The sequence below is a fragment of the Bos grunniens genome, chromosome 11, assembly GCF_055505025.1.
Source record: "Bos grunniens cultivar Pamir isolate PY7600 chromosome 11, Bosgru_T2T1.0, whole genome shotgun sequence".
NCBI classification, from domain to species: domain Eukaryota; kingdom Metazoa; phylum Chordata; class Mammalia; order Artiodactyla; family Bovidae; genus Bos; species Bos grunniens.
Genome location: NC_141175.1, coordinates 65,422,664 through 65,449,614, shown reverse-complemented (window position 1 = coordinate 65,449,614; position 26,951 = coordinate 65,422,664).

Genomic DNA, 26,951 nt, shown 5'->3' with positions numbered 1-26,951 from the left:
TCGTCTAAGCGAATTCTTTACTTTTATAAAATAAATTTTTCATCATCAGTTTCTTCTACTACTATATTTTGTAAAGATCCCAAGAAGAGACATTTCTTTCAGGAAGTGACCGTTAGGACAGAATTATAAACAGCCAAATACACTCGGAATAATATAAATGTCCTTCATGGGATGGTTTGCCCTCACCACAAGTGATTCTTTAATAAGATTGAGCAATTTACCTGAGAAAAGTACTTGACTGAGACAGAACCTGTGTCACTTGTCCAAAAGGGGGACTCAGACAAATATTTTCATCCGGATCTTGCTCATTACCTGACTCTAAGCTACACATCATCCATATTTTTATCTACCACACTTTAAGCATTGCTGTAATTTGAGCAGACTACAAAGTTCAAGAGTATGTGTGCCGTTCCACCTAGCGGACAGTTGATTAGATGGACTTCCAAGGCATGGATGAATGAATTAATCTGGTTCTGGAAGAAAAGGGAGCCAGAAGAAAAGTAATGATATCAAGTACCAGGCAGTACTAGGATGAGTAGCACAGTCTTTTTCTAAATCTTGGAATCAGGCTGGGGTCACTAATTCTGATTAGCAACAGACCAGCTCCTTATCCCACACAGGTCCTATGGAGCTGAAGAAGATGAATCTGATCTGCCAAGACAGAGCTTGAATTTAATCTAGGGAGGGAAATGGGGATACCTACACTTAGCCAAACCTTCCTCTGGGTTCTCTGCTGGGAACAAAACAGAGGGTAAGAGTAGGGGAAATAAAACACAATGAGAAAGATGGAAGATAAATTATGATGATAGACAAGACTGCAGGAGAGCAGATGAGGAAAACAAGGAAGGAGGTAGGGGTGTACCAGAAAGCCCAAAGTGATAAAATAAAAGACAACTTTTCAAGGCACATCAGTTTTTTCATCTCATTTTCCTGGGTCTACTTGTTTAATGGCAATCTAAAAATCATTAATCACTACATATTTACTGAGACCTACAATAGGCCAGGCACTATATGACGAACTTTGCTTACACAATTTTGTTTAATCTTTGTAGCAATATTGTATGGTGGGCTGTTTTACACATAATGATTGTAAGGTTTAGGAAAAAAAGTAAATTCCTCCTCTACTTTGTGGCAAAGTCATAATTCAGTTCCAGGTTTGGCCGACTCCAAAGCTTAGGCACTTTCTATTACTCCAGCAGAGTAAAAATAGTAAGAGAGGGGCTCATTAACTTCTGCAAGGGGGTATTTCTTTTAAATCAATAATTTTAATAGAAAGACCAGTGCTGGAACAATGTATTGCTTTAGGGAAAAAAAACCCACGGAGATGAAGGTCCAGGAAAAGACATTGCTCATTTTAATATTTCTTGTGAAAAATTCCAACAGGGAAAGCTTTGGGACTATATTTCTAAAAGTTTCATGTGATAAAGCACCTGGAAATAGGAATTTTCATTGTAAAGCAACCATGAAAAACTGACATAGAAAATGTAAAGTTAAGTGTGTAAAATGTATACTGTGTGCCAAATTAGACATCATTACATATCATGTCCTAGCTAGAAAGCACCCTTTCCAATGAACATTTGCAAAAGAAAAACTTAAAAATTGAGAAAGTAATGTGTTGAGTATTATTTTCTTGTAGTGACTCCATGAATGTCTTCTCTGTGCCATTTTGGGATGCCAGGTTTCCATGCAGAATTTGAAAACCCACACTTTGGGCAATGGGTTGTCTCATAATGGGCTTGAAGTTTTGAAATATATTCAAATATGATTTGAAATATATGTGGTTATAAAGATTGTGAAACCTCTCAGAAGGTTTGTCAAAGTTACCGATTTTATCACTTTGGGCTTTCTGGTACACTCCTACCTCCTTCTTCCTTTTTTCCCGCATCTGCTCACCTGCAGCCTTGTGTTTTTTCATAATTTACTCCCATCCTTAACTGATTACAACTATAAGAAGCTTGAGATTCTCATAGTGAAGCTCAAATCCTAACTTGATTGGACAGATAGAAATCTAAGTGTACAAAAAGTCATAGAGGGCACTTCCATGGTGGCCCAGTGGCTAAGACTCCATGCTCCCAGTGCAGAGAGCCAAGATTTATTTGCTGATCAGGAAACTGGATCCCACATGCTGCAACTAAGGGTTCACATCCTACAATTAAAGATTCCGCATGCTGCCAGGATGATCTAAGATCCCACATACTGCAGTTAAGACCTGGTGCAGCCAAATAAAATAAATACTAAAAAAAAAGGCATAGATAATTCACTAGAAGCAGAGTATAATAGAGCATGGAAGGAATGGAATGGAGCAACTAGAAAAATTCATTTTGCTTATATCTCTTCAGTTCAGTTCAGTCGCTCAGTGGTGTCTGACTCTTTGCGACCCCATGAATCGCAGCACATCAGGCCTCCCTGTCCATCACCAACTCCCAGAGTTCACCCAGACTCACGTCCATCAAGCCAGTGATGCCATCCAGCCATCTCATCCTCTGTCATCCCCTTCTCCTCTTGCTCCCAATCCCTCCCAGCATCAGAGTCTTTTCCAATGAGTCAACTCTTTGCATGAGGTGGCCAAAGTACTGGAGTTTCAGCTTTAGCATCATTCCTTCCAAAGAAATCCCAGGGCTGATCTTCTTGCAGTCCAAGGGACTCTCAAGAGTCTTCTCCAAAATCACAGTTCAAAGGCATCAATTCTTCGGCACTCAGCCTTCTTCACGGTCCAACTCTCACATCCATACATGACCACAGGAAAAACCATAGCCTTGACTAGATGGATCTTTGTTGGCAAAGTAATGTCTCTGCTTTTGAATATGCTATCTAGGTTGGTCATAACTTTCCTTCCAAGGAGTAAGCGTCTTTTAATTTCATGACTGCAGTCACCATCTGCAGTGATTTTGGAGCCCAAAATAATAAAGTCTGACACTATTTCCACTGTTTCCCCATCTATTTCCCATGAAGTGATGGGACCGGATGCCATGATCTTTGTTTTCTGAATGTTGAGCTTTAGGCCAACTTTTTCACTCTCCACTTTCACTTTCATCAAGAGGCTTTTTAGTTCCTCTTCACTTTCTGCCATGAGGGTGGTGTCATCTGCATATCTGAGGTTATTGATATTTCTCCCGGCAATCTTGATTCCAGCTTGTGTTTCTTCCAGTCCAGCGTTTCTCATGATGTACTCTGCATAGAAGTTAAATAAGCAGGGTGACAATATACAGCCTTGACATAGTCCTTTTCCTATTTGGAACCAGTCTGTTGTTCCATGTCCAGTTCTAACTGTTGCTTCCTGACCTGCATACATATTTCTTAAGAGGCAGATCAGGTGGTCTGGTATTCCCACAGTTTATTGTGATCCACACAGTCCAAGGCTTTGGCATAGTCAATAAAGCAGAAATAGATGTTTTTCTGGAACTCTCTTGCTTTTTCTATGATCCAGCGGATGTTGGCAATTTGATCTTTGGTTCCTCTGCCTTTTCTAAAACCAGCTTGAACATCAGGAAGTTCACGGTTCACATATTGCTGAAGCCTGGCTTGGAGAATTTTGAGCATTACTTTACTAGCGTGTGAGATGAGTGCAATTGTGCAGTAGTTTAAGCATTTTTTGGCATTGCCTTTCTTTGGGATTGGAATGAAAACTGACCTTTTCCAGTCCTGTGGCCACTGCTGAGTTTTCCAAATTTGCTGGCATATTGAGTGCAGCACTTTCACAGCATCATCTTTCAGGATTTGAAAGAACTCAACTGGAATTCCATCACCTCCACTAGCTTTGTTCGTAGTGACGCTTTCTAAGGCCCACTTGACTTCACATTCCAGGATGTCTGGCTCTAGGTCAGTGATCACACCATCGTGATTATCTGGGTCGTGAAGATCTTTTTTGTACAGTTCTTCTGTGTATTCTTGCCATCTCTTCTTAATATCTTCTGCTTCTGTTAGGTCCATACCATTTCTGTCCTTTTATATTCCATATTTCTTGGAGTTCCCTGTATATTTCAGAGACTCCTTTTTTCTCACCCTTTTAAAACACATTCCTTTTGGTGAACCTAAACATTCTAATTCCAACTTTAACCCAGCCCCCAACACTCATGACAACCATCACTTTCCTTTCAGTGCATGCTCCTTCAAATCAGTAATAACTGAAGTTTGAGTTTTCTTTCTGAGCATCTCTGTGTGTAATGAGACATTATGAAGTTTTCTCTTTTGCAGATTGAGTTACAAAGGCATGTCTATTGTATCATCATTGTGCCCAATGGACTCTGTAACCCTCCAAACCTTTCTCGCCTCTGTTCCATATCCCAAAGCCTGGCCTCCTTGGACCATCTCACTGGGCTTTCTCACACATTTTCTGATGCACTTTGGCCAATGGGAGACAGCAGTGAGAGACAGAGAGGGGAGGAAGACAGGTTATGTGTTCTGTTGTCCCTGCTTCCTCCCCATGAGCTGTGCTGGCCACAGTGCCGGCAGTGGCTCTCATCTGGAAGCCCCCATCCAATGAGATGTTAGTTTCCTCGTGGTGCCACCACAAATCTCCTCAAACTGGAAGGCTAACAACAACAGAGGTTGATTCTTTTCCAGCTCTGGGAGGTCAGAAGTCCAAAATCAAAATGTCAGCAGTGCATGCTCCCTCTGATGGCTGTAGGAGAGAATTATTTGCTTCTCCCAGCTTCTCGTGACTCCAGGCATTCCTTGGCCTGTGGCTGCCAAAAAGTTCAGTCTATACCTCTGTCTTTACATGGCTTTCTCTGCCTCTCCCCTCTGTTTGTGTCTCCTCTTCTGTAAGAACCCCTACTATTGGATTTGGGTACTAACTGGACCATCCAGCATGATCTCATCTTGATATCTTTAATTACATCTGCAAAGACCTTTTGTAAGTAAAGTTACATGAGCAGGTTCAGGTGGGCACACGTGAGGGACCCTCTTTCAGCCCAAACAGATGAGTCTAGCTCTGAGACGCCCCACTCCTCCTTTTCTCCTTCAGGCTTCACCATCCCTTGGGGGGGGGGTCCTCTTAACCCTGCCCAAGCTACCATTGCACTTGCTTCCATTATCCTTTTAAACGTGCATGGCCCCTAAGATAGTTATATAAATTACATACCATAGTGTGGAGGATGCTTTAAAAAGAAACTTAAACATGACCTTATCAACCAAGATTCTGACGTGAAATCCCAGCCTCAGCCAGACTCCTTTACCCTCGGTAGAATCTATCTTTCCTGATTCATTCAGCAAGATTCACCACTAAAAACTTGCAAACACACTTGCAGAAAGCCATATGGGCAGAAGAGCTAATTCTCCATGATTCTGCCAGGTTACAGCTAGATATTGGCTAATTTTGGAACTCTGTATGAAGAAAGGAGTAATCCTTATAATGAAACTCTCCCCACTCTCCATTAAAATATAATGAACTTCCCCGAACATATTCACACATTTAAAAAATTCCCCCAAATAACAACAATTCAATGAACCAGACTGTAGTAAAACTGATTGATATCTTGTAAATCAATCACCTAATTTACTATAACCTAGTGGCCTTTGCAATTTTTAAACAATTTCTTCGATAGTATACAAACAGCAACCTCCTTTCTGATGTTTAAACATTATTCTCTCTCACTGCTTGTCCATCTCTATATGAACACATTAAATCACAACTTTGCCAAATTAAAGAGAATTCTGGCAAAATATTTGGAGATAAATTCTTTTAAATACCCATTTTCTCATTTGTAGAATAATTGTGTTGCAGGAGATGGTATGATCTTTAAGGCTACTTTCTCGTGTGCCCTGGAATTTGCATAAAATGGGCTGTGGAACTCAGGCACTCTATCATGTCATCACCATGATGTCACAAGGAATTGTAAGGCCCTGAGGGCATTCATTGAATAAAGCAAAGTTGTTTAACTTTCCAACTAAATTTGGAAAGTGTTCTGTGGGTCTGGATTAAATTCTATTCATGGAATCTGCCTCCTGCTGATGAAGGCCAAAACTAGTCTAAAACTCCCTACAGCCACTGCCTTCAGCAAATTCAACTGAAACATCTGACCACACCAGTACAAAGAAGAGCAAACACATGGAAATAGGTCCTATTGCTATCCCTGAACTCCCCCATTCTACGGGGTGTCTAACCCTAGCAAACTTTGTTTGCTTCACCAGTCAGTACAGGAGTCTTCCTGCCAGGAGTGTATACCTAAAGAAACTGAAGGCAGGTAGTATATTTAAACCATATTGTTAACAGAAGGTCTTAAGTCATCATTCATTCATTCAGAAATTCATTCATTCTTTCATTTATGCCAAATGTCCCATTTATATCTTCAAAAACGATGCTTGCTATTGGCTAGACAAACTGCAAATATGAGATCATCTCTTAAAAATACCTGAAGTGACTCTTCCCTGCATGGTGTTCACATAACAATTTAAGGGAAGTAGTGAAAGAAAAATGATATTTAGCAAGTGGAGGAAATGCATATATAAATGTGCATAGACGCATATACATATGCATATGTGAAATATGTGTGTATATGTTTAAAATTATGGTTTGAAAGGCGTTTGCCAAAACTCAGGCCTTCGTGTAAAAATAGCTCCATGTCTGTATCAGTTAGTTTCTCTTGGAAACTTTAAAAAAATATAATACTTTTTGATGGCTTTACCCTGCACTGCCCAGCTATATTAAGATAACAGTAAACTACATTCTTATGGCTGTCATAACATTTAGCTTGGTGCTGCCTGCAATGTGAGTAATCTATTAAGATATATAAGGTGCAAAATGCTGCCTTTGTGTCTTGGAGTTCGAGCTATCAGCTGTAACAACCCAGGGCAATTACTGCCAGTGTGGGGCCCGACTACTTCCCACCAAGGCCCTCATCGGCCTGAGAGTTTGCAGCAGTGACCCTTGGCAGCCTCAGCCACTGCCCCTGGGGCTGCCCAGAGCTCCTTCTCTGGGTCTCTGTTCCCTTGACTCTCTCTCCTCTTCTCTTTCTTGCCTGTCATCAATCTTACTAAAATGACAGCAGACAGATGTTAGCCTTTGCAAAGATCAAATGAAATCTATGGTTCTGGGGTTGCTCACCAAGGAGCAGATCGGTCTACACCCAATGCAGGCACACACACCAGCAACAGTCCACCTAGAATCAGTTTGCCAGCCACTGCAAGCATCTCTCAAAAGGCATGGGCCACTGAGACAGGGATTTTGACAAAATTTAATCCTTCAGTATTTTTCAGAGAGGTCTGCAGATATTCTGTGGGGGAATTTCTCACTAGTGGGTATGTGTGTGTATATGGGTATGCATTTGAAAACAATTACTAATGTTAAACTTAGAGGAGATAGTATTTACTTTGGCCACAAACTTATGATTTTTAACCCCTTCTTCCAAAAATTGGGTTGTACCAATGCCCTCCCCTTCCTGCCCCCTGCCCTTGAATTTTCAGATTTTTCTCACTGAGCAAACATTACTCCATAGCATAACTATGCTGAATATGCCCTTGTCTCATACAATTTCTTTACATCAATGTACTGGACTATTTATCCCCCATAGAAATGTTTACTTAATCTGGAAAACGTCAGGCCATATGGTGTACATTGTATGAATTTCATCCATCCTTTTTAACTCTTTCTGAAAGTCTTTCCCCCTCCCCTGCTACCCATTTGCTGTGGACCAGGCAGAAATGATTAAAGGGGATGGAAATCAGAAGAGAGGGGGCAGTTTGGGAAGGAAGCAGAAAGCAGCACAGATGGGGTACGGGAGAGACTTCTTTCTTTGCCGAACACGACATCCTATAAACCAAAGGCCAAAGAAATCTCAGGATCAAGGCAACCTTTGTGCAAAGTTAGAACAAATCCAGAATTTAAAAAAGCAAACCATATGAACAATGACCTGAAGATGAATATGACGCATTATTAATAATAACATCCCCATGGGCTACCTGAAGTGCAGAAAGACCAAATCACCTTTAGGCTCTTATTTCCCTCATCACTTCCTAGAAATAATGAAGTCTTAACTGCATGAAGAAAAGAGCAACCAACCCTCCGGTACTTTGAGCTGAAGCAAATGTTTCTGTAATGTATCTTTCTACAGTATCTTAGTAAAAGATAGATAGCTATTTAAAATAAGCGGTATCAAGGAAGAATAAACTATTATGTTTGTGCCAATGCTTATTCATGGTTTTATAACAAGACATATCTGTTTTCTTCATATAAATCTTGACTCTATATTTAGAGTTTGCAAACAATGATTCTAGTTTTTGGCTGCCTGCCACTTCTGATGGAAAGCTGCGATAGCCGTGCTACATTACTATAACATTAAAAAAAAAAAATTCCCAAAATTCCATGTGGAGAACTTCCTAACAGTCAAGAGGAAAATACAGAGTGTTCATATATGAACAGAGGAGAAAAGAGGGCAAAGGCTTACCAATTTCAGAAAGGGGCCTGAGCCAGTACTACAATTTTTGTCAATCTTCCTAAATTAAAGGTATCTAATGTGGCTGTAGAAATGGTACCATCTCAGGTCTTTTCTGGTCTTTTTGCTTCTAATCCAAAAATTCCCACTCTGTCTTAGCCACCCAGTCAATTCTTAAACAATGTCTGAGCAACCACCAAATGCTTAGCTAATAGTAATATTTTAACAGTATCAATAGGCAGCATCGGGTCACCGATACATTTGGGAAGCTCAAGTTCCTGGAAGAAAGGTTCTTGTTTTTTATCTTTTTTTAATATCTAAAGAGTGCTGAAAACACTAATGGGTACCAGAAAACTGTCATTAGCTTCATTTTTTTTGGTCCTAGAGAAATGGGATGGAGAAGGCAATGGCACGCCACTCCAGTACTCTTGCCTGGAAAATCCCATGGATGGAGGAGCCTGGTGTGCTGCAGTCCATGGGGTTGCTAAGAGTCGGACACGACAAGGCGACTTCACTTTCACTTTTCACTTTCATGCATTGGAGAAGGAAATGGCAACCCACTCCAGTGTTCTTGCCTGGAGAATCCCAGGGACTGGGGAGCCTGGTAGGCTGCCATCTATGGGGTCGCACAGAGTCGGACAGGACTGAACTGACTTAGCAGCAGCAGCAGAGAAATGGGAAAAGAAAGCTATAATCTCTAACATAAGCAATTCCATGGACTCTATAATCTAGTAGTATTTTGGAAGTTGAGGCATTTGCTCAGGAGGATTCATTCATTCAATTATAGTATGTTCATTCATACATTCACTCAACCAAAAATCATATCCAACCATTTCCAAGCACTCTGCTTGGAAGTACTGAGGAATAGAAGCTCAGGACAGGCTCATTCTCATAAAGATCTTGCAGTCCAGGGCAGAAGGCTGCCAAGTAAACAGGTCATTGCAGTACAGTGTGATAGGGAACACACAGGCTCTATGATCTCAGTGAGTGAGGAAACTCATCTCTGTCCTGGGGTATCAGGGAAGGATACTAGAAGGAGACATCTTCTCAGCTCAGAGACAGAGGCTTGAGAGAACACATGAGTAAGGTCATAAGCTACAAAAGCTGCTTTGTGTGTGTGTGGAGTAGAGAAGGGATGGAGTAATGCAGCAGATGAGGCCAAAGAGGCAGGTGGTTAAATCCTAAAGAGCTTGGGACATTCAGAATACTATGACCTGTGGGGAAAGACTTCAATAGTTGTGAGGCTGCCACTAAATTCCAAGTGTTATTATTGTTTTTTAGTCACTAAGTCCTGTCCAACTCTTTTGAGACCCTATAGATTGTAGCCCACCAGGCTCCTCTGTCCATGGGATTTCCCAGGCGACAATATTGGAGTGGCTTGCCATTTCCTTCTCCAGGGGATCTTCCTCACCAAGAGATCAAACCAGCTTTTCCTGCATCTCCTGCATTGCAGGTGGATTCTTTGACACTGTGCCACTAGGGAAGCCCTAAAATTCCAAGTAGGAAAAGATATGGAAAGCATTGAAAGATATTTCTTAACCTAAAAAAGGGATATATATATATATATAGAGAGAGAGAGAGAGAGAGGTGAGGGAGAGGGAAGGAGAGGGGAAGAGAGGGGAAGCGAGGGAAATAAGAGGGGGGAAGGGGGGAAGAAAAGCAAAGGGAGACAGAGAGAAAAAACTAAATAAATGTAAGTGACTAAAATGTAGCTCAGTTCCAAGACCCAAAACTATGCCCATAATTTTAACATTACATAAAAATGAAAGGTGCCTAGCAGCTTAAAGTCCTAAAATTAATTCAGGAAAACATCACCAAATCCAGCAAAAGAGAAAGAGATTTCACAGAAGTAAGCAAAAAGAAAATGGGCATGGGGGTGGGGGAGATAAGAGGTCACGGTAAGCCAGATTTTGGTAAAACTATTATATAAATCTAAATGAACTTTGGTCACTAAATTGAATATATTGCTAGCAAACTGTTTCTTACAGGAAAAGTAAAGGGAAGCAAGGACAGCTGACATAGACACTGACACTCTAGCTAGAGTTTGAATAACCAACTTAGGTAATTTCAGGCATCACAATTTAAAAATCACATCTAGAAAATAAACAAAGTCAATTGCATTAGTTCCATTTACAACCAATGTTGTTCAGCATATCAATTAAAAACACAAAGTGCTTTTTCCACATTCCTTCTACCCAATTTTCAAATATTTATCAGTGCATTATACTGAACATTTCATCACAGTTAGTGTAGAAGTGATACAAGACTCAAAGAACACATTGAACTTTTCATTATAAAAGAGGATTAAGTAGGACAAGGATTAAATTGTTAATATCTTAAAAGCAAGAACATTAATTATTAAACAGAAGTTGTAATATAGAGAGTTATCTATGAGAAGCAAAGCATGCTATTTAGCCAGTTTTTTAAATTCCTCTATTTGTAAATTTCTAATAATAGGCTTATTATGTTATATAGATAGTTGAGAAATATATTGGTAAGTCGGATGTCATAAACAAACATAATTGACAATAAGCCTGCAAAACTGGAATCAGAACCCCACTTGGGTTACCCTGATCTCTATTTTACACAAGTCAAATTGAAAATAAAGAATAATCTATAGTATGCTTTTAAATGCTCATCTTAATAGACAGGTAGAACCAAAAGATTCATGGTAGGGGGACTTCCTCGGTGGTCCAGTGGCTGAGACGCCATGCTGCAAAGGCAGGGGCCCAAGTTTGATCCCTGGACAAGTCCCCCAAGCCACAACTTGGAATTCATGTGCTGCAGTGAAGATCCTGCATGCCACAAATGAGACCTGGTGCAGCCAAATAACAAATTAAATACTGTTTTTTAAATCTTAAAAAAGAGATACATAGTAAGGAGGTAGAAAGACGAAAGAAAGAAGAAAAGGAGAGAGAAAGGGACAGAAAGAAGGAGGGAAGGGGTAGGAAGGAAGGAAGGCTCTTTTTATGGATACTCTCAGCTCACAAATCAACTTGCCATGAAAATGTCTCTTATAGAACCATCAAAATAGACAAAAAGACTCATAGGATTTTTCCCCCTAAAATTCAATGATACTGTTCTTTATCTCTTAGATGAATGTTTAAGGACCACGTGTTAATGTTAAGTAAGATAAAACCCATACTTCTAAAATCCTTTTTGTCTATCCGGAAACTCAATAGGATGCTCAGAAGTCTCTCAGGAAAAAATATGCAAGATTGTAAATTATGTCCTTTCAGATAAATGTTTCCTAGTGATTCGTCTTCCTGACCCACCCTCTCCCCTTGCCCCAGCTGCCTGACTTCCAACTGTTGATATTTGTTCCTTGTTAGAACAGAGACCAGAAGCAGAGGGAGGAAGCTGGGAGGTAGAAAAGGCTTTCCTATCATGTACACATTCAAACTGTAAGCATCTAGTCATTTGTATACTGGAAAGGAACACATACTGAAATCTCAACCTCGGATAAATCATACTACCCTAGCCAATTTCTTTTTCCAACTTCAACTTAATTCTTGGCTCGTTTTTCTAATATGCTGCACATCAAAGTGATTGCAAGTTATTTGACTGTGAATTTACCTCCATATTAAAAAAAAAAAAAAAAGACTATTCTAAAATTTACTCAATTGAGGTGTTTTGAAACTGAAGGGTTTTTTCAATCTAAAGTCCTTACAGTTTGAAAATGATTTCAAAATTATACACTCTAGTAATGGATTAAACATTGCCACCTATAGCTGAGGTTAGGTTTTCTAAAAATAGCATGCAAAATAGCATTCATACCTCCGGGGAAAAAATAGCAAAAATTTCCCCTGCAGATTCTTCTTGGTTGGCATGTGAACAAAATAATAATAATAATAATTAGTAAATAACAACAATTATGGGAGAAGTATTTATTGAGCCAGACCCTTCATACATATCATCTCATTTAATTCTCAAAGCTTGCATATGAGATGGGTGCTACATTTCAACTTTGTAAATAAGAACCAGAATGTCAAGTGCATTAATAATTTGCACATAACTGCATTAATAAATATAAATTATTAAATAAATGCGTTAATAAATTGCACGTAAATGATGGGGTTGTCATTCAGATCCAACTCTACCAAATTCCAGAATTCATGCTCTTAAACACTATCTTCTCCTGCCTCTCCCAATTAACAGGCTTGCAGTCCCTGTTTAAACAATCAGTATGAACACTTCACTCATCTTTATTGCAGAATAACACAGGAATGTAGCCTGTAAAGCCCAAACCTCAGCTTTCTCAGCAAAAGACTGGCTCTCGGCTGTTTCTTTCTTCCCAGCGCCCTCTCAGGCACAAGATCAGCCCCTCCTGTGGACTCAGGGACATCTTGAAGCCGCATATATCTTCTAGGGTAGAACAAGGTCCCTTCTTGGCTCTGGGCTCTGTGCTGGAGCCCTTCAAGGGTTAATCCATGCCATCTCAAAGTTCAGTGAAGGGACAATCAGAACTGAACAGCAGGGATTTTAGAATGTTAATCACTGGCTCTCCTCCGATTGGCCCAGAACAAATGCAGGGTACAGTAAATTGTCCTTGTCAGCTCAGTTCACATGATGATATGCTTTATTTCTAGACATGCCTTGAATCTGTCCCTTGAATTTATGTTCAGAAAATAAACACTTCCAGACGGCAATAAAGCATTCAGTTGTGGCTGGCAATTGCAGAGCCTCAGATTCACCAAAGCTCTTTTTGTGGGGAGGTTTTAAGAGTTTGAATAGTCCAGGTTCTCAAAGTGTATTTCCTCCACTTACCAGCCTGGCAAACAAGGATGCTGTTAACAAACCAGAACCCTGATTTCATTCTTGTCCCTGCTTTTTGCTCTTGTATCCCTACTCTCTTTTTTCTCCACTTTCACCTTTAGCATTTTTCACTGCAAAGACTTTTAAATGGGGCTTTATTCAGGCAAAAGTTTCTTTTTCATCAGTTGCCAAATGAAAAGGAAGTTACTCAGCCTATTTAATCCCTGTCATAAACCAAGATAGATTATGACTGGAGAATATTACTATGCTTCCCAAAATTTAGGTAGTCACTTACCACACTCAGAATTCTGTGGAGATCTGAGTATTATTTATATTATTATTTACTCTATCATAAAATATACTTTAAGTCAATTCCCATTTCATTGCTTAATTTTGTTCTAAGCAATAAATTAGGGATTTGAGAACTGTACATATGTTTTTTTTTAACACATCTAAAAATAAATAGACCACTCACATTATTTTAAATTCATTAAAGAATCCCTTATAATCATTATCTATACTACCATGGACCATGCATGTCATACACTTGGAGAAACACAATGCTGGAACACAATGATGCCGAAGAAGATCAAAACAATATAAATAAATAAATTGCAATAGTAATAAAGATATCAAAGTTTCGGGATATGACTTTCTTTCACAAAAGTTAAATTACACAGCTGTTTCATTTTCACATGAGGTGGCCAATGGGACAACTTATACTTAGGTGATTTTCTGATTAGATTGTGTTACGATCTCCAGGTGTTGCTGATAAATACACAGCCAGCCTGCAGTGCTAGTTTGCACCTTGTAATTTTTATGGTCACACTCTGACTCTACCTATCCTTGAATGACATCTCTTTGCAACACAAGGCTACTGAGACCTTGGCAAAATGAAACAGAGGAGGACCAACCTGTGAAAGAGGTGATAGGCAGAATATTACCAAGGGGAAATGAATTGGGTCTCGTTTCAGATTCCAGGTTTCAGGTAACCTACGGAAAGGAAATTCAGTGGCCTATTCCATTTCTAGGTGAAACTCTGTAGAAGAATATGGAGCCATGGTCAATAATTGAAACAGTATGGTTGGACAGATAGTACATTGCATTAAGTGTTAGCAGTTCAGCTACTAATACATAGTTTCACTGAACTGGGCGGAGTTATTTCTCCCCAGGGCTTCTCTCTTTTACTGTACTAATAGCTCTCCCTTCTTCAGGGGAGGACAATGGAAACCCATCAGAAAGTATTCTTAGAACTTTCTCATATTCTATATCAAAATACTATAACATCATTCCAGCTCAAATGTAGAACAATTTTAGTGTAAATATTGAGGTGGGATCTTACTCAAAATACATGGTTAAGACCCACTTTCCTCCAATGCAATTTTCTCTTTGCTGTCTCTGATTTTATTTAATATTTTTAATGTAATACCACTTTCTTTAGCTTTACCTAAACTTCTCATTTCACAAAGCTTAAAAAGCTCTTATATTTTCTCAAGCTGACCTCCACAAGCGAACATCTTCCTACTAAGATATGAGCAAAATTTGAGTCATGGAAAATGAACTTTAAGTTAGAAAGGTTAAGAGGAAAGCTAATATAAGCTGTAAATGGTGACAGCTATACAAATTAGAATAGGAGCCAGAAGAATTTTATTTTAATTTTCTTTAGTTATTCAGTAACTTATTCTTACTGAGTACCACCCACACGTCAGGTACTGGCAATGCAGCAGTGTGCAAGACAGAGAAAGTCCCCACCCTCCTGGAGATTATGTCACAAACAGAGGTGAAAAGCCGAGAAATTACCGAAAAGAAAGAAAGAAATACAAGGACAATTGCAAAATCGGGATAGAAATGAAAAGGAATATCGATAGTGTGGCTAAAAATCTTTCCCTAAAGAAATCTAAGACCTAAAGGAAATGGAGCAAGCCATATAAATAATATTCTAGACAGAGGCAATTTGTGTAAAGACCATGAACAGAAAAGAGATTGCAGAGTAGGGGATCTGAGGTGAGACCGGGGTGGCAGTGGGGCGGGAGAACAGAAGGGCACACGTGAAATGAAGAGTTAGAAGGGCCGGTTCCTTGGAGGACCTTGACAACTTGGGGATGAGTTTAGATTTTCTTTTCTACATGTAGTGACCATCACTGAATGATTTTAATCAAGAGAAAAATTTTGCAATTGAATTTTTTTTAATTTAAATGTATTTATTTTAATTGGAGGTTAATTACTTTACAATATTATATTGGTTTTGCCATAAGAAAATTACAGTGGCTGCTTCAGTAGGATGACAGCAGAAGTTGGAAGGCATGTTGGAGGCTCTTGCTATATTCCAAATGAGATGAAGGAGGCAAGCTAACATTATGGAGTGGGAAAGACAAAAAAGTGATTCAAATAGTAGAGGTGGACTTGATAAATTTGCTGAAGGATGAAAGGTGAGAAGTTTGAGGAAAAAAGAGGGATCAAAGATAATTTCTAAATTTGTAACTTGAACCACTGGAAGCATAGCTGTATTTGCTGACATGCGGAAGGCAGGAAAGAAGTGGGTGAGGGAAACAACAGGCTGAATCAAAAATTTAATTTTGAACAAGTCACGGTTATTTCAACTGTGAGCCACCTGGTTGTGATGTTAAGAAGCTGGATGAGCAAGCCCAGAGCTCACTCAGAAAATTCAAGCCAAAGCCTAACTCCAAAGTCCATGCTCTTTCCATTCTGCTACAAAACCAGTAAAATAAGGCCTTCTGAGAACACTTAAGGTTTATTGCTTCTAACATTAATTTAACAATTAAACATAAAATTGCTTATAATTCATCTTTTTTTAATTCCATCATATTGCTACATGTATTCTTACAGACTTCTTTGTAAGCTCCTGTGTTAAATCCATGCTTTTGTTTTACTTTTCCAAAGGAAGTAGGAAAGTAAGCCTTAAACTTCTGATCTGCCTTAGAGTACCTAGCACAATGCATTCCACATGTAAATAACCAATAAATGGGTAGTTAGCTTGGCAATTCATGTTGGCAAATTGCATTTAATATTAAGTTATATCCCATCATGCCTTGCCTGTTCATAATGTTTAAATGTCTTTTTTAATAAAGAAGAAATCTTTGGGAAATATTTTATTTGCACTTCTGCAAATGGTGGTCATGAGGGCTGAGATTCCAAAAAAGGCTCTAGAATCTTGTTGGGATATTATGTAGGTTACATTTTCATAATAACTTTAACTGTTTTTATTTTCACCAAATAATCAGAGTTTGATTCTTTTTGGTATCTTAAAAAAAAAAAAATCATTGGATTTCAGGAGCATTAGATTGGAAACTGGTTAAAAGAAAGAATGCTGAAAGAAGTCACTGGTTATCAGCTCAAAAATTAGTTGATGGCCTCTGGATCTAAGTGACACTAGTGTTCCATAAGTTCATTAACAACCTTAATGCTGGGGTGAGTAGCAGGGAGGCAAATTTATCAAAACCACATAATTACTCATACACTAAGTACAGATGTAGTCAAGAATAAGGAGAGAGAAGAACTTCAGAAAGACCAAAAGCAGTTTAGTAATTAAGCTCCACAATGGCGAATGGAATTGAGTGTAGCAAGTTCAAGGTAAGACCTAGTGGAAGAAGCAATTCAGACTACTCACACGCAGAACGCTAACGGCATCTGAATTACCCACAGCCTCTCAAGAAAGAAATGGAGACGCCACCATCAATAGCTCAAAAGTATGTTGGCTTGACATACAGGAAAAAATTAAAAAAAAAAAAAATAGGATGTTGGGTTGTATTAAGAAGAAAATTGAGGACAATGTGAAAAATAATACATTTTTGTTATATATGAAAACATCTTAAATGTCATTCAGGAAATACAGAATTAAAAAGTCACCCTTAATGTTTCCTCTAGTTATGAAGACTTCATCTTTTTAAGAAGGTAAAAGGGAAACATGGTTGGGGGGGATGGGAATCTAAGAACAGTAAAACTATCCAAAAAATTGTTAGAATTCCATACTGAAAACACAACAGATTTCATGTCTTCAGAAAAGCAGGCAAAACAGTAAGTGAGAAGAGATTGTGAATGGGAGAAAGAAGGTGAACGTGAATTTTTCATTGTTTTCTAAGTATATGTGGATGTACGAGTATTCTGGCATAAAAAGATATGACATGGTGAATGGATTTTTACAACAGGCCTTATTTAGACAGACTGGAAGCTGAGCTGGAGATCAGAACGTACATGTCGCCTTACATGACACTCCTTATCCAAACCTTGTTATCCATTGTAATGTCTTTGTTATGTGTTCTAAAAAGAAAAGGCATTTTTAGTTACAGAGTATTTTTAACCATTAAGAGCCTACTGGAATGCTTGACAGGAAATATCTTCATATAGAGAAATGATGAGAAAATATATGAGCACACATTTGCAACAGAAGAGTCTGTGATAAGGTTATTTTACCAATTGGGCTGTCACTGCAACTATCTGAATCCAGTGGGGTCTAGGATATTTGTAACTATTAACATTAACAGGTGTTCATTCAGGATTGAAGGGAAGAAGCATGGTATATCAGATAGCCATGGTGAGAAAGAGACCACTCTCAAAGTGAGAATTTGAACAGAATTTTTAAAAGGAGTTATTTGAATTTTGTGTTAAGGAAGCCATGAAAGAGCAGTATAGACCTAGTAACAGCAGTTTCTCTACCACCCCTTGGCCTAAAGAGGCTAGCGGAAGGAGCAGATGTCAGAACCTAGAAAGAGTAGCTTTGTGAAAGCAATTCCCGATAGGATACAGTTCTTCATTAGTAGAACATAGCTGCATAGAGCAACCTGGCAGAGAGAAGGGACTGGGGGCAAAAAGTACCCCAACCTTTACCTCGCTCCAGGGCATCTCATTGGCTCAGAGCTCAAAAGAGCTTATTAATAATGTTTACAAAGATCAGGCTTCCATGTATAGAACAAGGAGAAGAAAAGCAAAGGGTGACTCTGGAAGGGTAGCAGAGGTAACTGGCACATGTCCTTGTCAATCTTTTAATCTCCAAGATTTAAGAGTATCTGGCATATAGCAAATAATCAATGACACTTCAATGAATGAATGAGTCAAAGATAAAAGCACTAAGTTGTGTACTAGCAGAGAAAACAGTGAAAGTATTAGTTGCACAGTCATGTCTGACTCTTTGTGACCCCATGGACTGTAGCTCACCAGGCTCCTCTGTCCATGGAATTCTCCAGACAAGAATATTGGAGTGAGTAACTATTCCCTTCTCCAGAGGATCTTCCGCACCCTCGGAGTGAACCTGGGTCTCCTGCATTGTAGGCAGCCTCTTTACCATCTGAACCACCAGGGAAGCCCCAGCCGTAGAGGATACTCTGATAATTGGAAAGTATGTGGACATTATGATTTTCATGACATCAACACAGTCATTATGATAGGAGGAATTAAGTATGGGTGTGAAATGGATTTTCCCCCAAAAAAGGCATTTAATATAGTTGAAATAAACAATTAGCAATTATCATGAATTTAGACATTCTCAAAGAACAGAAAAAGTATATATCTGGCTGAAGATCAAATTGACTTGGTTCTTTAAAATAGCTATTTGCTATCAACTGAGCATGTCCTTATTCCCTTTCTTCATATACTTAAAGTTACAATAATTTGAATTATTGGTTTGCAGTGGTTACTGTGTGGAGGAACTCTCAAGAACTGATTGATGACATTGATGATGTACTTTAAATGAAAGGTATCTATCTAGGTTGCTTCCTATTTTAGTGGAGTGCTGTTTTGATAATTTTATTCACCAAGTTTTAGAACATAATTTTTTTGTAAAAACGTCCAAATCTTGAAACTCCAGCATGTCCCTCTACACAGAAAATAAGCCCCTTCTTTCAATCTACATTTCTTTCTACTTCAATCCCAGTGCCTTTGAATCCTGTACGGTGGCTCAGCATTGAGGCTTTACATTTCCAAACAACACTGCCTCTGAGTTTACACCCCTTCTCAGCTTTGTAATACCTGATTTTTTTTTTTACTTGAAACACTTGAAGTGAAATTCTCTCAGACACAGGGTGTACTTTTAGTGCACAAATAAATACTAATACAACAACAGGCAATTTGGAACATATATTTTTATAGTAAACAAGCAAACAACCTGTGCTATTAGAACACTAGAGAAGTGCTATTTCATCTTAAATTCAACACCTTCTTTGGCCAAGTGGCCGTTGCTCTTGATGATTTGAAAGGCAAGTGCTCTTTTGTCTAATGTGATTTCTCTTTGTTTCTGTTTCCTTTACAGAGCTTCAGGTGTCTACTCTATTTTATTATTCTTCTTTGTGCACTTTCTTTATCTCCATGAGTAGATGACAAAGTCCTCTAAGCCTGAAGATGGACCTCACCCATTTTGTTGTCCCTGCAACACCCACTGGAGTACTTCCTTAGCATTTATAAACTTTAAAACTTGCATAATCTCCCCATTGATCTCTCTTTCTCACTCTCTCCCTTCCTCTCTCCCACTCTCCTTTCTTATCTTTCCCTGAAAAATTTAGTAGCTGCTACAACTGCAAAGATAGTTAATTCAGGAAAAAACAATACTAAAAAGTATTAATACATGCTGCTTATAAAGCTTAAATCATTTGTCTGCTCCAAGTCAGCTTCTAACTATAAATATTCCCAGGAAACCTCTTGCCAAATAAGCTCTGGCTTGGAATCACAAAGGAATGAAATCCATGAAGAATAAGGGGCTAGTATCAGGGGATCTCACAGGATACATTGGATTTCCTGAAGCCACACACCACAAGGAATGAGATTTTGCAGAGAAGAAACCAAATGGGGAGATGTTTTCTTGTTTTACTAAAGTTCCGTAAAGGCAAGAATAACAAGGATTATTGTTATTCTTATATTGACAATGACAATAGAAACAACAGCGAACATTCACTAATCATTCACTATTTGCCAAACTGTATTCTAAGTGAACACCTTATTAGCTCATTTATTCCTCACAACCACCTCTGGCTTCTTTCTGTTATTACTGACTGTAAATCCAGCACCTAGCACAGTACACAGAAAATAGTTTTGAAAAAAAAAAAAACCTTGCTAAATTCACAGTGCTCTCCAAGTTTATTTTTGCTAAGTAAATAGCTATATAGATGGATTATTTAAATATTCTGAAATAAATGATCACCTAGAGTTTGGGAAATGCCATTAAACACATGAAGTTTATGACCGTTTCTGCCACAAACAACATGCAATTTTGGCCAGGCCATTGTGCCTTTTTGGACTTTTAATTTTCTCTCCTATAAAATCAGGAAATTAGATGATCTTGAAGATATGGTCTCACTCAATAAACGGTATGATTATGAGTTGATCTGAGTTAAACTTTTCAAGATGGGTTTTGAAATAACCAAACCTAGAGGGCCCATAGGGATATGATTTTTCTTTATAAAATTATTTATTTTATATGCATTGAGGCTCAATAATGGTCACTAAAACTCTCTTTACTATATTTTCCAGCTCCAAATGAAAGATGTAGATATGATATCACCTCTATGGATGTCACAGAGCTAGAGTCAATTGTTACTTCTTTTCCAGAAACCTTTTGCTTCTACCCTCAAGCAGTCCTGTTCTCTACTCCCATGGGCTAATAGCTGAACATGTGCCTTACAGAAAAAGCAAGTCTGGATTCAGAACTTTCACACCAGCATGTCAGTTTACTTCCTGCCTGCCTAAATTTCAAACCCTACATATCCTTTTTTCAACTCAAAGCACAGGGTATCAACGTTTCAAATATTCATCAGACAATTCAGTCATGAATTGAGTGTGAGCCACTACTGGTCTAAAGCTGGTTGGAGACATCTGATATGTAAGAAATGCTTCCAAATGGGTTATGAACAACCATTCCTTCCCAATCTCTAAACTCTATCTCTGTGTTAACCCATAACAACAGAAAGATCTGTATCTGAGCCACATAACCCCATCTTCCCTCACTACTTCTGCTGAATTAAGATTTATATTGATTCTTCAATGTTGTAATTCAGAGAAATAAGATCCATCAGAACATTGAACTTAAATAATAGCAGAAATTTTGTCTGCTTCATTAACAAGCATTCCTTAAAGACAAACTTGTAGGCCTTAGGTCTTTTGGGGGAAAAATTTTGAGAGCATCTACTCATATTTCAAGGAGGTAAAAGAACCTGGCCCAGAACTGTCTCTGGATTGTAGGATCTTCTTTCTGAAAGATGTTATCAGTTGACATATGTGGGGAAACCCAACTAGCTATTCCCAAGTCACAGTTCCTTTTCCTTCTGGGAACCAGCAACATTACATTTTCTGGCTTCCCTTGTGGTTGGGTGTGGCCAGTGGCATTTGGGCAGAGGTGATTTGCTTCTTCTGTGCCCTACATGGTCCATACTTTTTCTTCTCTTGACTGCACCCAGATTCAGATGGTTCAGCAGACAATTCTGCTACAGTTATATGCTGTTATTCAATAATTCAAGAATTCTATGGTTAAATAAGTTTAGGCAAGTCTAGGCCAAGCAAAATTAAAGTGCTTTGGATAATTTTAAAATTCAAATATAATGTCCTGAGTCTCTAGGAAGGCACTAAGCCATTAAGAATTCCTCAAATTTTAGTCTCAGAAATGTTTGTTTTCTGCAAAAAAAGAAAAAGAAATCACCTTTCAGGCAAACAGAAATTAAAGTAAAAGTGGAATTAGCAGAGGCATGGGAATGAGGTGGAGGGATATTCACTTCTGATGCCCTTCAATTAAACCATGGGTCACATCCAAAATGCTTCAAAGGCAATAATAAATATAAACACAAATGCATCCATTAGGAGCAGGTTCCTAGCAACTGCCATTTTTAAGGAGTGATCTTTTGTGATTTCAATGGTGAACTCAAAATTTCAAGATTTCTCACCTAGTTTTCCTACAGAATACTAACTAACAATTATTTTATTTTCATTATGCATACTACAGAACACCAGTCTTGATACTGTAATAATTTCTGAGCACACCTGTCACTTCCTGTATTCTCCATATTGCTAGAAAATACAGATGTACTTGTGTAGTGTGATGTGCTGGGAAAAGTGATGAATCATGAAGCTGGGTAGATGGATTTACCCCAGCATGTATGGGAAACCACCATAGTACTTAACTATTCCATCACCACATCCTTTAAAATGAGTTCTATAATCCACTTAGTGCTAATATGGAGCATCACACTATCAAATGTGTATTCAGAACGTGAATCTTGCCTTCCTGGACAAGATGCTAAATCCAATATATCATGTCCATAAGGCAGAGTTGGAGAGGAAAAAAAAAAAAAAAAACTGCCTTCATTTCACAACCACATAGTAGATGGAATAGTATGAGACACAGTTATGCCAAAGCCGTATTAGCTACATTACTAACAAATCATTCATGTAAAGAAGTCAGTCTCAGAGCTTTTTAAACAATCCATTGTCTGTGTGACCTCAACTGAATGGAATTATGTGATACTTTACAAATAAATCCTTGTGTCTAAAATCCAACTCTTTTCTTTTTCCTCTGTTCTGTGGATGGCAAATTATTTTGTTCAAATTATCACACTGACTTCTTCAACTTGCTAATCCTTCACCTCCTCAATGTGAATGGTCAGAGAAGCAAGGTAATGATGGTGATGATGACAACAGCAACGACAAAAACAACTATATCTATAGGACTCTTAAGATGTGCTAGATGTGCTCTGTGTATGCAGCATCACCTCACTGAATCCTCATGATATTCCCACTAGGTTTATTATCCCCATCTTTACAGGTAAGGAACCTGAGATATAGAGCAACCAGGGACTGTCTGAAGCTCACATAGCCAATATGGAAAAGACTTGAGACAGAGGCTCACATTTTGACAGAGACAGACATATTTCCTGGCATCAGCATAGATTTTAATTTGGTTCTACATTTTATAGCCCTTTGACCTTGGGCAAGATATTTGATTGTTCTGACTTTCAGCTTTTTTATCTGGAATGTGGAAAGAATAATCCAGGTTTTATGGGGTTTTCTTTATTTTTTTTTGGTATTGGTGAGAAATAAATAAGATACAGTCTATAGAACACATGACATCAATTATTGTGTTTTAGTTGCTCAGTCATGTCCAACTCTTTGTGACCTTATGCACTATAGCCCATCAGGTTCCTCTGTCTCTGTCTATGGAATTCTCCAGGCAAGAATACTGGAGTGGGTGGTCATTTCCCCACTCCAGGGGATCTTCCCAACCCAGGGGTTGAACTCGGGTCTCCCATATTGGGTGCAGATTGTTTGCTGTCTGAGCCACCTGGGAAGCCCAATGAAGCACATCAATTAAGTACTTAATAAATGATAGCTGCTGTTACTAACTATCGTTTCCTAATGATAGGAAATAGTCCCATTAAAAGTAATAATATTTGAGGAGAGTAGCAGGCAAAGCTGGAGTGGGGAGAAGGAGGGGAGAGAGAGCATTCAATCCAAGGAAAGGCTGGCTTTGCTTTCAAAATCAACTTGCATAGCTCCCAGGAAGCTGACACCTGGATGTCCAAGCTCAGGATCTACGATGCCCCCTGGTGGTCTGAGGGTCCTCTGGACCTGGGGATTAAGAACAGCTTTATCTCATTGTATAGGTGGGTGTCCAGAGCTACTTAGAGAAAGGGGCTAAATGGGAAGCTGCCCCTCAGCAGGCAGCTGCCTGGGTGCCCTGCTTCTATTCAACACTAACTTTATTAAGATATCAGAGTCGGAGCATGTAGGTGGCTGCAGGGAAAACCGTGAGTGGGCAAAAAGGTGGGGGGAGGCACTTAATAAAAGATATTTCTTTTCCTTTTTTTAATCTAAGTCTGGCAGGAACACCATTAAAAGGTGATTGAAAGTTGGTGATTTTTTTTTTAAAGAAAAAGCACTTTCTCCTTCTAAAGAGAAAAGAAAGATGCCCATTTTTCCCAATTCAATCAGTGCACAGAATGTTTTCCTCTAGGTATTCATCCAATTAACTGGTCAGACAGCTGGAATCTGATACAGGGAATAAACAATTCTTCAAAGAGAAGCCACTCAGCGCTTTTCTTTGAGGAACTCTCTCCCCCCAAAATGCACCCCTCCTCGCTCCCTCTTTCCTTTTTTTCCCCTTGTTCCCTATAATTCCAGGTCTGGCCTGGATGTCACAGCTTCAGAACTGAGAACTGTCATCTGTGGTCTGCCACTCTCCCCACCGTGCCAGGAATGACACTTTAGTTCTGTGTTAATTGCCCTACTGCAGCTCGGCTATCAGCCAGGGCCTGTCTCAGATTTACTGATTGCAGACGTGAGTGGAGTGAGTGAGCAAGCATGCAGGGGTCGGGGCTCTGAGGGACCAAGTTCAAGGGCACCGAATGGTACAGACACATAAACAAGGGAATGGTATGTAAGCAATAAAGACATAAAGGTTAGGATCAGGGCTGGCAGTACAATAAACAGCTGTGATAACCCAGTTTGTTTATAGATAAAGAATTTACAGTAAAATCCTCAACTTGCAGCCTACATTTAACACTTTAAGAGACATATAACTTCTTTATATATTTGCTAGCTCCATCATCACACTCTGCAAACATCTGTGGCCATCTCAGGGATTTTTCTCCCCTTTCTTTCCAACATTAGAAGTGTACAGTCATCACAAGATCTAGAAATAGAAGCCAAATCCAAAATCTCAGTGTTTGCTAGCAGCAGCTACAAATTCCAAAAGACAGCTACTTCTAGCTGCTACTGTTCTGGTGTCCCATTCAAAATCTCTTATTTTTCAAGCTGCAAAGTGTTCTTTTGCACTCCATTTTTCCTAATATTATTTTAATATACATAAGTAGAATAAGTAAAATTTCATTACGACACCTATGAATTTGACTCTATGTATGTTGTCCTAATTCTTTTTTTAAAAGAAATGGATTTCAGAGAATAGCCAAGCATTTGGTGAAAGTACCATGGCCAGTGCTTCTTAACTGTCCTAGGAGGCCCCCATCAGAAGTACAATATATTGTACTGTAACTATTGATCCAAATGGCTACATTTCTAAAGCAGAAAATGATTGTGTAGTGAGAGCAGTGCAGAGGGGCAGTAAAATGCCCTCCAGTATATAAAGACATAAAGATTAAAGTCACCCTGTAGATTCCCTTTAACTCCTCCAAATCCGCTGTGTAATGTGTTCTTTTAGGATAAATCAGAACTTGGTACAAATTAACATGACAGGGATGGCGTTCATAAATAAAAATGCTTCACAGCATTGTCCAGAGCTGACCAAGTTCATTTTGCTTTAAATACATGGTGAGACTGTTAATTAAAACCCCAGATGTCAAAAAAGGAACATCTGACTATCTTGAAGGCAAAACAACACCCCCCAGATTTGTCAGACAGAACACGTATTCTGGGTAAGGAACTGAGACATCAGTACACAGGATGCCCTACAGTGCTAATCCCAACAGTTTTCAAGGCTATGGTTAGTCTTCAAATTCTATAAAGTTAGAATGTTTTTCAAAGGACAGGTGGAACCTGATGAATGAGATTTTCAATTGTGCTTTGCTGAAGGGTGCTTCTTGTTTAACCCTTTGTTGTATCTGCCTTCTGCTGGAGTAAGCTGTCACTTAAATGGTTTTTAGATGAATCATATTTAAATAATACACCATACAGTTTGGTTTTTAAGAGTTATGATCAAATTAGCATTTAAGTTATTGTGTGATTGGAAAGAGGAGTCTTTCTGGCTTTGATTTGGTTTCACGCTAGAAAGACATACATATTTTAAAATAGCCTCAGAACACAGATGACTGAGCCAAGACTTGCACTAAACATATTGAAGTTTAGGGTTATTATTTGTTATTACTTTAATTAATAAAATAGCTTGTTTTAACCAGTGTTTCCCTGTGTGTTGAAGTACCAGTTTGTGTCGAAAGGAATCTATACATTGACTGTACTTACAAAGATCTAAATGAAAAAATTTAATGACTCTGTGGGTACCAGTCTTGGCCTTAAAAGTAGCAAGCAGAATTGCCATTTATAGTTCAAAGCATTCCAAGACCTTGTGAAGGCCTGTGATCTGCAGAGGAAAATGTTACATGGAGTTGGAGGTACCCTGTGTTCTCCCACCTCCATCACTCACCTCCGAGCAGATGCTCTGGGTGAACCAGGTTGTGGTGAGAGCTGGCAGGCTGGATTCTCTCTGAGGAGAGAGGCAGAAGGAAGCACGGCTGGAGGGAGCTTCCCAGGCCACAGGGAGACCACAAGTGCCTACAGCTGCCCTGACCTGACAATATTTCAGCACTTAGAAGAAATGAAGAACTCCAGCAGGAAAGAAACAGAGACAGAGAGATAAGAGCTCAGGAGAAGGGAGGGAAATAAAATTGGAAAAGGAGAGTAAGGCAGGCAGCATGTCCCTCCTTCTTCCTCAAGGCAGTTGCACAAGAAGAAATTCCATCCTCCTTTGAAATGAAATACATTTCATGATGCCATTGCATGATGTGATTATTTAGGTGTTCACTAGATTCTCTGATAAACACAAACAAACAAGACATGCTTACCAGTTATGCATTTGAATACTGGACAAACCCTTCTCTGAAAAGCTCTCTGGGGCCAGGGGCACCAAAGAATCTGCATTGAGTAGCACTCTGGCATTCTTCCTTTCCTCCTTTCTTGGGTCTATCAGAGCCATTGTGAAGACTTGGGACCTGGGATGTAACCATATAGCTGAGAACTTTACAGCTGAGGTTTGAAAATGATGGTCCTCTGACCCAGTGAGTACTGTGTTACTACAGAAGTTTGTATTCTATTAAAATTCAATAAATGACCAAGATCTGGACTAATCCCCTGCCAGGTTCATTTACATTACAGGTTCCTGCT